Raw genomic sequence first — 14,155 nt, forward strand, 5'->3', positions numbered from 1 at the left:
TCAATGGATTCTATTCCGGCCTGATCGAGAACCGACAGATGGATAGCCGTGCCGTGACAGGGTGCGTTGAACATTTCCACTGAGAGGATGGGAGGTAGCCACTGACAACGGTGAAACCCTTGCATAAGCTTGCCATGGAAAGGAGTAAGAAGGATTGGATGAAGACAGTAGGAAAGCAGAGAGACAGAAGGGACACAGCATCTTCATGCGCTTATCTGAAATTCCCACCAATGAATTACATGAGTATCTCTATCTTTATCTTTATGTTTTATTCGTATATCATCTATACCCATTTGAGTCTGCCTGACTAAGATTTACAAGGTGACCATAGCTTGCTTCATACCAACAATCTCCGTGGGATCGACCCTTACTCGCGTAAGGTTTATTACTTGGACGACCCAGTGCACTTGCTGGTTAGTTGTGCGGAGTTTTGATGAAGAGTTGAGATTGCAATGAGCGTACCATGTTGATGGCGCCATTGATGATCACAATTCCGTGCACCAAGTTTTTGGCGCCGTTGCCGGGGATTGTTCGAGTATGGACAACTGACGGTTCATCTTGTTGCTTAGATTAGGTATTTTTCTGCAAAGTTCTTAAGAATGAATTCTAGTGTTTCAAGGTGATGTTCTTATCATCACCAAAGCTGATTGATTCTCATCAATTTAGCTCTTGAATGCAATGTCCTGCTGAAGCTTGGCTAGCCATGTCTAATTCCTTTAGACTGAAGCTTTAGACTAACATTGCATGATTCCTGGAATTCTCATTAAGAATTTTGATACCTTTATTTTCTTTTCCACTTAATTTTCGAAAAAGCACAAAAAAAATTTCAAAATCATAAAAACCAAAAATATTTTATGTTTCTTGTTTGAGTCTAGTGTCTAATTTTAAGTTTGGTGTCTTGCATGCATTGTTTATTTGATCTTGGTTCTATTTTCAAGTCAATAGTACAGGGAACTGAAGATTCAGAACATGCAGCAGAGGAATTACACAGAAAAAGCTGGGCGTTCAAAATGCCCAGTGAAGAAGGACAGACTGGCGTTTAAACGCCAGCCAGGGTGCCTGGTTGGGCGTTTAACGCCCAAAAAGGTAGTGCATTGGGCGTTAAATGCCAGAATGTGCACCATTCTGGGCGTTTAACGCCAGGATGGCACAAGGGGGAGGATTTTGTTTTCAAATCAATTTTTTTTTTCAAGTTTTCAAAGTTTTTCAAAATCAAATCTTTTTCAAATCATATCTTTTCAATCAAATGTTTTCAAAATCAATTTCTTTCCTTTTTCAAAGATACTTGCTAACAATTAATGATTTGATTGAACATTTCAAGTATGTTGCCTTTTCTGTTGAGAAAGGTTTAATGTTTGAATCATATCTTTTCTTGTTAGGCAAGTCATTAATTTTTAAAATCAAATCTTTTTAAAATTGTTTTCAAATCATATCTTCTCAATCATATCTTTTTAACCACATCTTTTTCAAAATAGTTTTCAATCAAATCTTTTTGACTTCTAATTTCAAAATCTTTTTCAAAAATCACTTGATTTCTTTTCCACTCTTATTTTCGAAAATTAATTAATGTTTTTCAAAATGTTTTCAAATTCTTTTACTTAATTTTCGAAAATCACCTTCCCTCCCCTCACATCCTTCTATTTATGGACTAACACTATTCCTCAATGCACAATTCGAACTCCATCTTTCTTGATAAGTTCAAATTTTCTACCTCTGTCTTCTATTTTTCTTTTCCTCTGACACCTCAGGGAATCTCTATACTGTGACATAGAGGATTCCACACTTTCTTGTTCTCTTCTCTTTCATATGAGCAGGAACAAAGACAAAGGCATTCTTGTTGAAGCTGATCCTGAACCTGAAAGGACCCTGAAGCGAAAGCTAAGAGAAGCTAAGGCACAACTCTCTGCAGAGGACCTAACAGAAATCTTCAAAGAAGAAGAACACATGGCAGCCGAAAACAACAACAACGCCAACAATGCAAGGAAGGTGCTGGGTGACTTTACTGCACCTACTCCCGACTTCTATGGGAGAAGCATCTCTATCCCTGCCATTGGAGCAAACAACTTTGAGCTTAAGCCTCAATTAGTTTCTCTAATGCAACAGAATTGCAAGTTTCATGGACTTCCATTGGAAGATCCTCATCAGTTTTTGGCTGAGTTCTTGCAAATCTGTGACACTGTCAAGACTAATGGGGTTGACCCTGAGGTCTACAGACTTATGCTATTCCCTTTTGCTGTAAGAGACAGAGCTAGAACATGGTTGAACCTTTCTTTAACAAGAAAGTAACAAGCTTCAAATTTTTGAATCAATCACATTAATTATTAGCTAAATTTCGAAAATTAGATGTAAAGATAAGAAAAAGATTTTGAAAAAGATTTTTGAAATTTTTTTGAAAAATAGAAAAAAATGAAAAAGATATGATTTTTGAAAAAAATTTTGAAAAGATAAGATTTTTTTTTTAAATTTGAAATTTTGACTTGACTTGTAAGAAACAACTAATTTTGAAAATTTTTGACTAAGTCAATCCCAAAATTTCGAAATTTTGGAGGGAAATAAGGAAAAGATATTTTTTTATTTTTGAATTTTTAATTATGAGAGAGAAAAACAACAAAAATACTCAATGCATGAAATTTTTAAATCAAAACAATGAATGCATGCAAGAATGCTATGAATCTCAAGATGAACACCAAGAACACTTTGAAGATCATGATGAACATCAAGAACATATTTTTGAAAAATTTTTAATGCAAAGAAAACATGCAAGACACCAAACTTAAAAATTTTTAATGCTTGGAAAATATGAATGCAAAGATGCACATGAAAAACAAGAAAAGACACAAGACAAGAAAACATCAAGATCAAACAAGAAGACTTACCAAGAACATCTTGAAGATCATGAAGAACACTATGAATGCATGAATTTTTCGAAAAATGCAAGAAAAAAAATTTTAAAAGCATGCAATTGACACCAAACTTAAAATTTGACTCAAGACTCAAACAAGAAACACAAAATATTTTTTATTTTTATGATTTTCTAATTTTTTTGGATTAATTAAATTTTTTTTTTCGAAAATAAAGTTTAGAAAAACGAAAAATAAAAGAAAAATTTTGAAAAAGATTTTTGAAAAGAAAATTACCTAATCTGAGCAACAAGATGAACCGTCAGTTGTCCATACTCGAACAATCCCCGGCAACGGCGCCAAAAACTTGGTGGACGAAATTGTGATCCATATTCTTTTGTATTTGTATGAAATCACTATTATGGCGCTTATGTGTGGACACAACTCCGTTCAACTAACCAGCAAGTGTACTGGGTCGTCCAAGTAATAAACCTTACGCGAGTAAGGGTCGATCCCACAGAGATTGTTGGTATGAAGCAAGCTATGGTTACCTTGTAAATCTCAGTTAGGTAGATTAAATTGGTTTATGGTTTCGAAAATAGAAATAAGAAAATAGAAATAATAAAAGGGATAGAATACTTATGCAGATTCATTGGTGGGAATTTCAGATAAGCGAATGGAGATACTGTATGGCTCAAGAACGCCTACTTTCCTATTGCTTCAACTCAATCTTTCTTACTCCTTTCCATAGCAAGCTGTGTATAGGGGTTCACCTTTCGACGATGGCTACTTTGTATCCTCTCGGGAAAATGGTCCTCTGCGGCTGTCACTCGCATGGCTAATCGTCTGGAGGCATCACACTGGCCGAAGGCTACATCCCATCCTCGCAGTGAAAACTACGCTCACGCGCTCTGTCACAGCACGGCTAATCACTGGTTGGTTCCTGCTCCTACTGAATAGAATCCCTTGATTCTTTTGCGTCTGTCACTAACGCCCAGCACTTGCAAGTCTGAAGCACGTCACAGTCATTCATTACCGGAATCCTACTCGGAATACCACAGACAAGGTTAGACTTTCCGGATTCCCAGGATCCTACTCGGAATACCACAGGCAAGGTGAGACTTTTCGGATCCTCATGAATGCCGCCATCTATCTAGCTTATACCACGAAGATTCTGTTGGGGAATCTAAGAGATACACATTCAAGTTATGTTGCATGTAGAACGTAGGTGGTTGTCAATCACGCGCGTTCATAGGTGAGAATGATGATGAGCGTCACATAATCATCACATTCATCATGTTCTTGGGTGCGAATGAATATCTTGGAATAAGAATAAGAGAGATTTGAATAAAAAGTAATAGTAGTTGTATTAAAACTTGAGGTACAGCAGAGCTCCACACCCTTAATCTATGGTGTGCAGAAACTCCACCGTTGAAAATACATAAGTAAAAGGTTCAGGCATGGCCGAATGGCCAGCCCCCATGATCTGAGAACTAATCGTCCCAAGATGTCTAATACACTAGTAAAAAGTTCTATTTATAATAAACTAGCTCCTAGGGTTTACATGAGTAAGTAATTGATGCATAAATCCACTTCCGGGGCCCACTTGGTGTATGTTTGGGCTGAGCTTGATCTATCCACGAGCTGAGGCTTCTCTTGGAGTTGAACTCCGAGTTATGACGTGTTTTGGGCGTTCAACTCCGGATCATGACGTTTTTCTGGCGTTTAACTCCAGACAGCAGCATGTGCTTGGCGTTCAACGCCAAGTTACGTCGTCAATTTCCGAATGAAGTATAGACTATTATATATTGCTGGAAAGCTCTGGATGTCTACTTTCCAACGCCGTTAAGAGCGCGCCATTTGGAGTTCTGTAGCTCCGTAAAATAAATTTTGAGTGCAGGGAGGTCAGATTCCAACACCATCAGCAGTCCTTTTGTCAGCCTTTTTTCAGAGTTTTGCTCAAGTCCCTCAATTTCAGCCAGAAATTACCTGAAATTACAGAAAAACACACAAACTCATAGTGAAGTCCAGAAATGTGAATTTGACATAAAAACTAATGAAAACATCCCTAAAAGTAGCTTGAACTTACTAAAAACTACCTAAAAACAATGCCGAAAAGCGTATAAATTATCCGCTCATCAGAGTGGATCTTGCAAAACCATTAGAAGCACCTCTCCTCTCCCAAAGCCATCACCGTCCAACACAACATTCAAGTGGGTAAAATTCCTATCCTTATCCTTTACTTTCCCACTTGAATATGGGCTACTAGAGACGAATGGTCAACTTAGAGCTCTTTGTGGTATTAAGAGTAAGAGGAAGATGGTTAGTGGTTGGAGTTGTCAAGCAAGGTTCAAAATGGTTGTGTGCTCAAATTTTAAACGCAAAGGTTGGTGTAGAGCTAAAGTGAATGGGTCTAGGATGTTGTTTGGCCGCTTTAGTGAGAATTCAGACTGCTTGCCACCCGGATGGAACAATATTGCTCAACAAGAAGACGGGTGCAAAAGTAAGATTTGGGACCCCGGAATTCAGTCTAGCAATCAATACTCTTGGGGCCTTGTCACTTCCTTTAACTTGCTTGAAGGCTCTCTGCGCCTAGTTTGGGATCCCGGAGGCTACTGAAATTCCAAACATTGGTTGAGATTTTTGGATGAATTCAAGCAGAAGCCGCCATGACAAGGAGCTCACCAAATGTCCAACTTAAGGACTTTAACTAAAAGTGCTAGGTGGGAGACAACCCACAATGGTATACTCGTTCTTTTTCAATCTTAGTTTTATTTTGTCTTGTTTTATTCTTAAGTTTTATTTTACTCTATTTTTTTAGTATTCGTTCATAATTTCTGCATATTCACTTACAATTGCATTTTTCATACTACATAAAAAAGGGGGAGAATGCACGCGACGCGTAAGCGTCGCTGACGCGTCCGCGTCATAGGTGCATTTGGAAGAAAAGATAATTAAACAGAAAGTCACGTGAGAGCATGACTAGAGGCGTGCCTTAGGCACAAATATGCCCACGCGACCGCGTCGCTGACGCGTTCATGTCGTTTGTGAAATAGCCTCCCCACGCGTCCGTGTCACCCATGCGAACGCGTGGCTCTGTAAAATCGACGTAAATGGATGTTTGGCAGAGAGTTATGATGGAGCTGGGCTGGAACCATGCTAGAAGCACAAGCCCTACCACGCGAACACGTGCGCTACGCATCCGCGTCATTTTCAAAATATGGCCATTCACACGATCGCGTCAACCACGCGAATGCGTCACCCTAAATTTTGGCAAAATGAGTTTGAAACAGAAAATTGCGCGAACGCGAGGCTGCTCTCGCGCCAATAGCACCATTCATATCACACGAACGCGTGACACACGCATCCGCGTCACTTAGAAATCACGCCAGCCGCGCGAACGCGTGCCCCACGCGTCCGCGTCATCTGCGCCGCACAGCTTATCCAGATCAGCCAAAATATCTTATCTTTTCTTCCCCAAATCTAAATTCTTTCTTTCCCTTCTTATTTCTTTCTTCCTCCTTTCTTACTTTCTTTTTCTTCATTCTATTTTACTTAATTTATCTGCATACTTTCATTCATTGCATTTTAATTTCGTGCATATTTTATTTTTATTTTTTTATTGGTGTTAAATTTTCTTTTTCAACTGTTGTATCTTTTCTGATATTATTTTGGTGCTTAGTGACTTGTTTTACAATGTTGGTTGATATTATTTTTCTGTCAATGTCAATCTTTTATGATCCCTGTATTCCTTTTTTATTGACATAAATTTATATTGTCTTTCATTATCTACTATCTCTTCCCCCATTTGTTGCAAATTTTGCACCACTGGTATGCCATGTGCTTTTATTATTTTCTCACTTGCATGTTGTAGCTACCATGTAATTGAGACCCTCATTATTTGGCATTAACCCAACCATATTTTATTTGTTTTCTTATCTTTATTTTGGGTTACCTTTCTCCTTTTCCTCTCCTTTCAGGATGGCCACCGGAGAAGAAAAAGGAAGAACTTCTATATAGGACAACAAACAAGTTCCACCTGCACAATCTTTGGAGAAAAGCGTCAGTTAGAGCCACCCATCCACTTGCACATCTTAGCATGCACCGAGGACGGTGCAATCTTTAAGTGTGGGGAGGTCGATACCGATCTCCATGGGTTAGTTATTTTCTTCTCAACACTAATGTCTTATTTTCTTTATTAGTTCATTGTTGCATTGCTTAATAGATTGCATGTGTAGTTGATTGTTTGCATTTAAGTACTACCTGGTTCAAAAATAATAAGTTTCTTTCTAGGACCCTATTTTTGAAAAAGTTCACTAATTTAAATTAAAAATTAAATTTATTTCACTAATTTAAATAAAAAAAATAATTAGAAGTTTTTTATGTGTTAAATTTGTTTGAAGTTGTATTTCGAACATGGTTTTTGAGCCAAAGAACATATAACCCGTGAGATTTTGAGCTTATTTATATGGTTACATTATTTAACCATAATATTTTATTCTTGTGTGTTTTCTTCCCTATGATTGCAATCTTTGCTTTGTTACATTCTATATGTTCATTATTTAGTATATTTACATGCTTGCATATGATTGAGGCATCATTTGATTATTAGCTCACTTATCTCAAGTAAGCCTACCTCCAACATCACCCTTGTTAGCCCCCTTGAGCTTCTTATCCCCATTTGTTTAATATTTTACCACATCACTAGCCTTAATCAGAAAAATAAAATTAATTACCCCAAATTGAATCTTTGCCTAGTTTAAGATAGAGATTGTGCATCAACTAAGTGTGGGGAAAACTGTGGGAACATGGGTCAATAAGGGAATGTATCATGTTTCTAATTTTGAATATTGAAATTTGGGAACCTACTCATGTAAAACCAGAAATATTAAAATTCTATGTGCAATGATAAGTCATGTTTATTTTTCAAATTCAGACTAAAAAAATCCAAAAATATTCAATAAATAAGCAAATAAATAAGGGGACAAAATTATCCCAATGTTAAGCTTTAATAAAAGATTAATGCACATGTGATAAAAGCAAAGAAATATCAAAATTTTGGTACATGAGTATGTGATACAAAAGTGGGAATTATGGGTAGCTAGGTATAATTTTAGAATTACATAGAGTGTGTGTGTGTGTGTTAGGTAAGAGCTTAGGTTAGTCAAAGATTCATATTATAGCTCACTTGGACATACATGTATCCTTACCTTTACCTCAGCCCCATTACAACCTTGAAAAGACCTCATGATGTTTGCATTGGTATGCTAAATATTTGTTGATTGGTTAGATGAAGAACAAGGATTAGAAAGCATAACTAGGAAGAGTAGAGTGATTGACCCTAGACACTTGAGAGAGTCAGAGTAATATACACTACCAGTGAGGGTTCAATGCTTAATTTTATGTTCCCTGCTTTCATGAGCTGTCTTCTTACAAGTTTACTTGTTTTTAATGTATAGTTTAAATTTGTGAAATTTTATTTATATTTGTCTTAAAGAACTTATTTGCTTTTAACCTAGTAGACAGAATCATCATAGCATATAGTTGCATTTGCATCTCATGAGTCTTACTTTCCCCATTCACTCTCTTATAGCTTCTCTTGAGCTTAGCATGAGGACATGCTAATGTTTAAGTGTGGGGAGGTTGATAAACCACTATTTTATGGTTTATCTTGTGCTCAATTGAGTGGTTTTGATCAATTCTTCACCCACTTATTCATATGATTTGTATGGCTTTACATTCTTCTTCCTGATTTTGTGCTATGATTGAAAACATGCTTCTTTGGCCTTATATTTGCTAATATTAATTCTCTCTTATTACCATTAGATGCCGTGATATGTGTGTTAAGTGATTACAGGGATTACAGGGCAGGAATGGCTTAGAGGATGGAAAGGAAGCATGCAAAAGTGGAAGGAATACAAGAAACTGAAGGAACTGCTAATGCTGTCCAGCCTGACCTCCTGATACTAAAATGGTCATAACTTGAGCTACAGAGGTATAAATGATGCAGTTCCAGTTGCGTTGGAATGCTAACATCCGGGGCTTTACAAAGATATATAATTTGCCATAGCTGCCTCAAAGCCAGGCGACGCAAACACGTGGATTACGCGGACGCATGACCTGGAAAAAACCCAATCCACGCTAACGCGTGGATGACGCTTCTGCGTGACTTTGCAGCGACCTGTACGTGACAAAATTCACAATCAGCGATTTCTGGGCTGTTTTTGACCCAGTTTTTGGCCCAGAAAACACAGATTAGAAGCTATAAAGTGGGGAAATGCATCCATTCATGGGAGAGGCTGACAATTCACAATTTTAGGTTTTAGATGTAGTTTTTAGAGAGAGGGGTTCTCTCCCCTCTCTTAGGATTTAGGATTTAGAATTTCTCTTAATTTTAGGATTATCTCATCTTTCTCATATCAAGTTCAATGTTCCTTTACTTTAATTCCTTTTATGCTTTTATTTATTCTAATGCTTTTATTTGTATTTGATTTATGTTGCCAAATTGGCTTATGAACTTTTCATGTTAGGATTTTCTTAATTAATATAATTTGAGGTATTTCAGACTTATGATTGTTTTACTCTATTTATGATTTATTTTCCCTTTTGGCTTTGGTTAATTAATTGGAGACACTTGAGTTATCAAACTCATTGTGATTGATAATTGTTATCTTTGCTAATTAATTTGAATTCCAATAACTCTAGTCTTTTCTTAGGAATTGACTAGGATCTGAGGAATCAAATTGATTCATCCACTTAACTTACCTTCATAGTTAGAAGTTAACAAGGTAGGAGCAAAAGCCAATTCTCATCACAATTGATAAGGATAACTAGGATAGGACTTCTAATTCTCATACCTTGCCAAGAGCTTTATTAGTTATTAATTTAATTTCTTGCAATTTACTTTTCTTGTTCAACCTATTTAAAAACCCCAAAAAGATACTTTTTTCATGACCAATAATAAGAACACCTCCCTGCAATTCCTTGAGAAGACGACCCGAGGTTTGAATACTTCGGTTATTAATTTTATTAGGGGTTTGTTACTTGTGACAACCAAACTTTTGTACGAAAGGATTCTCTGTTGGTTTAGAAACTATACTTACAATGCGATTATATTTGTGAAATTCTTTACTGATAGAAAATCCGATCGTCAGGTGAGTTGTGATTGGTTGGCTTGGAGGTGGGTTAAAATAATATTAAAATATCTCAGGTGTATAACTACTAAAACTAGATGTATCGGAACACTTGTAGAAACATCTTTAAAAATTATTTTATGAGCTACTAGCATAAATGACACTAGTAACATATTTATTATGAGAATAAAACATGTATAATAAGGCCTTAGCATTCCTAAAGTCATCAGAGAGTGCTGGTGCTAAACTGCACCAGTAAACTGTAAACCCAGTTAAACCGATTTTTGTTTTTAACTAAAACTGACCAGGTAACCTTATAATATCATTCAAGAAGATTCTAATACTAATATAACGATAATATTATCCTATTATCTCTCTTTTCTCATGAATGAAGTCCAGTTCGTCAAATTGAGACTATTTACGAAAAACAGAATCAAAACTCCTAACCAATACGGTTCAAAAACTGGGTTCTTCGTGACTGCGTTATCGAGCTTGCCTCAGAAAAGGTTATATCTTAAAGATGACATAATGAAAATGAGAATTGAGATACTTGATGATATAGCAGAAGTTCTCCCCTTACTGATCTTTCGGAGAAATCCATATTTTCAGAAAAGATCTCATGTACTCGAAAATCGGGGTTGTTACAAAGGAAAAGCTTCTAAATGGGGCGGACAAACAAGTTCCTCCATACAATCTTTTGACGGAGCTCATCAGTTGTAGCAACTTGTCCACTTGCACATCTTGGCATGCACTGAGGATGGTGCAATCTTTAAGTGTGGGGAGGTCGAGACTGACTTCCATAGGTAACTACTTTCTTTTCAACACCAATTCTTAATCTTCTTTGTTAGTTAGTTGTTGCATTGCATGATAAATTGCATGTGTAGTTAGTTACTTGCATTTAGGTACTACTTGGTTGAAGTGATAATTTCTTGTCCAAGAAACTATTTTAGGGTATTTCACTAGTTTGAATTAAAATTTTTATTGAACTTGTTTGAAGAAATTTAATTTGGAACATGGTTTTAGAGCTTGAACACACAAAACCCAGTGAGATTTTTTAGCCTATTTGATTAGTTGCATCTTATCAACCAGTATATTTTGTTTTGGTATATGTTGTTCTCTCTAAAATTGTGATCTTTGTCTTGCTTGATTCTATATTTTCATTGTTTGATGTATGCATGCACTTATGTTATTGAGGCCTTTGTTTCACTATAGCTCACATACCCATATGGCCTTAACATTTCATCATCCTTTGCAACCCAATCTTAAGTCTATTTTACCCCATTTGTTCTTTATTTTATCACATCACTAACTCTAAGTGGAAAACAATAATGTCCTTAATTTGAATCCTTGGTTAGCTTAGACTAGTGAGAGTATGCACAATTTAAGTGTGAAAAAAATGGGTTTAGAAATGTTTGGTTTGGGAATTGGGTATATTGTATATTTTTATGAAAATGTGAAAAAGATAGTTGAGCACATATTCTTATATTCAATACCTTAATCATATGCATTGAAAAAATAAAAAATAAAAAAAGAAAAATAAAAGCAAAAGAAAAGGAAAAAGAAAAAGCAATAAAAAGGGGACAAAATGCCCCAAAGTAAGTGGTGATAGCAATGCATATGAATTGTGTTCAAAATTGGAATGCATGAATATGTGAAAAAAATAGTTAATGCATAGTTAGGTTTTGTATTTTGATTACATGGATTGTCTTAGGTTAGGTGGAAAGTTTAAGTTAATCAAGGATTCGGATTTCAGTCCACTTAACCAAATACATTCCTACCTTGACCCTAACCCCATTACCACCCTTGAAAAGACCTCTTGATATGTGTATTCGTGCATTAAATTTTTGTTGATTGGTAGAAGAAGAGCAATTCTTAGAAAGCAAGATTAGTAGAGAATTGAGAGAATCGAACCTTAAACACTTGAGCGATTAGAGAGTATACACTTTCGGTGAGGGTTCGATGCTCGACTCTTTGTTTTTGGCTTTCATGAGCTTTCTTCTTGCAAGTCTACTTATACTTTATTTTGAGATTTGAATTAGTGGAATCCAGTTCATATTTGTTCTTGCCAGATTTATTTACTTTTAACCAAGTAGGTAGAAACATTTTGCATTTAGTTGCATTTATATAGATAGGTTGCATTTAATAAATTCTACCATCCTTCTTCACCTTCTTTATAGCTTCTCTTAAACTTAGCATCAGGATATGCTAATGTTTAAGTGTGAGGAGATTGATAAACCACTATTTTATTGTTTATTTTGTATTGAATTGAGTGGATTTTGTCAATTATTCTCCCACTTATTCATGTAAATTGCATGTTTTCAAGTTTCCTTTCTAATTTTGTGCTATGATTGAACACATGCTTCTTTGGCTTTAAAATTGCTAATTTTTAATAATCTCTTATTACCATTCGATGCCGTGATATGTTTGTTAAATGTTTTCAGGGTTTATAGGGCTGGAATGGCTTAGAGGATGGAAAGGAAGCATGCAAAAGTGGAAGGAACACAAGAAATTGAAGTTTTGAGAAGCTGGCCTCGACGCGCACGCATGGATGAAGCGAATGCGTAACCGGTGCAGCAGACAAACAACGTGTACGCGTGACAAGCGTCACGTGCCTCAGTTACTAGAAAATGCTGGGGGCAATTTCTGGGCTGCTTTTGGCCCAGTTTCAAACCTGAAAATAAAGATTAGAGGCTGCAGAGTGAAACGAATCAGGAGCACACTTTATTCATTCAAGGTCTTGGTTTTTTTTTCTGTCACCATGTCTGTATAGGTCCTATTGTTTGCTCCTCCTTCTTCGTGCTGCATCCATTCTTCAAATCTTGGTACTAATGCTTCTGTTCCAGTTAAACCTTCATCTCCTTTACGTACTTTTTTGACACTTCTCTGCAGGAGATCCCTTTCTTACTCTGATGGGTCACGTTCATTTGGGGGGTTCCTCCCGACGACCCTGCTTCGGTCATGGGGCCGAATAAGGACCGTGGCAGTGATAAAGTCACACAGTAAAGAGAGAGTATGGAGAAAAAGGAAAACACGCTCTAAGGGTTCTTTTTTTAAGACGAACTTCTCACAGAAAAGTTAATGTAATAGCCGAAGTGGACTTAGAGCCCGTTTGGGAAGTAGCAGAATCTACTTTTTTTAACTTTTGGATTATGAAAAGTCATAATCTATGTGTTTGGCACTATTTTAAAAAAAGCTTTTAACTTTCCGAAAAGTTAATTTGCAGCTTTTTGAAGAAGTAGAAATATATGACTTCTTGCTTCTCGAGAAGTCATTCTACCACTTACTTAAAAAAAATTAATTTTAAAACAAAAAAATTTACTTTCCTTCTTGACTCTATGAAAAATACTGACCCTTCATCACTATTTTCACACAAGGTCTGCTAGAAGCACTGACCTTCCACCATCATTCTCACGCAATGTTTCAAGTCTCACCATTTTTACATAACATCTGATGGAAGTATTGATACTCCATATTTTCAGACAATATTACATCTGAACAACTTACTGCATATATTCCTTTTAAATTTTTTTTATCATTTTATCACTATTTTTTATTATTAAATTTATATTCATGTGTGGTATGAAATTTCAGTTTTAATTTTATTTTTTTCATATGTAATTTTATAGCTTATTATTATTTTCATAGTTAATTATAACAAGTTCTTGACCTCAATAAAGGAGAATAGAGTTCTAATAGGAGTAAAAATAAAAAATAAAAAACAGTAATAAAATATACATTAACACGCATTTTATATTTATTTTTTATTTTCACCTATCATATCATACACAATATTAGTGATTAGGTTATGTAAAATCAACATTCAATATTAGAAAGTATTTGTTATCATGGTTATTTTAATATTCATTCTCTTTTATAAAAAAATTTGTTTTTTGAGTTATTTATCCAAACGCTACAACTTTAAAATAAGTACTTTTATAACTAAAAATTCAAACACAAAATAACTTATTTATAAGCTGCTTTTAATAAAAGTCCTTATGTTTTAAGCTCCTTTTCCAAAAAAACTTATTTAAGTCATTTACCCAAACTGTGCCTTACTCAATTGTTTATTGGGCCAATATGAAAATTAATTTGCTTTTTTGTAAATTAAACAAAATTTATTAAACATATAATTTGTAATAATTTAATAAATATCTAATTAAATATTAATCATTATTTTAATAT

Source organism: Arachis stenosperma, chromosome 2 (assembly GCF_014773155.1).
Source record: "Arachis stenosperma cultivar V10309 chromosome 2, arast.V10309.gnm1.PFL2, whole genome shotgun sequence".
Lineage (NCBI taxonomy): Eukaryota > Viridiplantae > Streptophyta > Magnoliopsida > Fabales > Fabaceae > Arachis > Arachis stenosperma.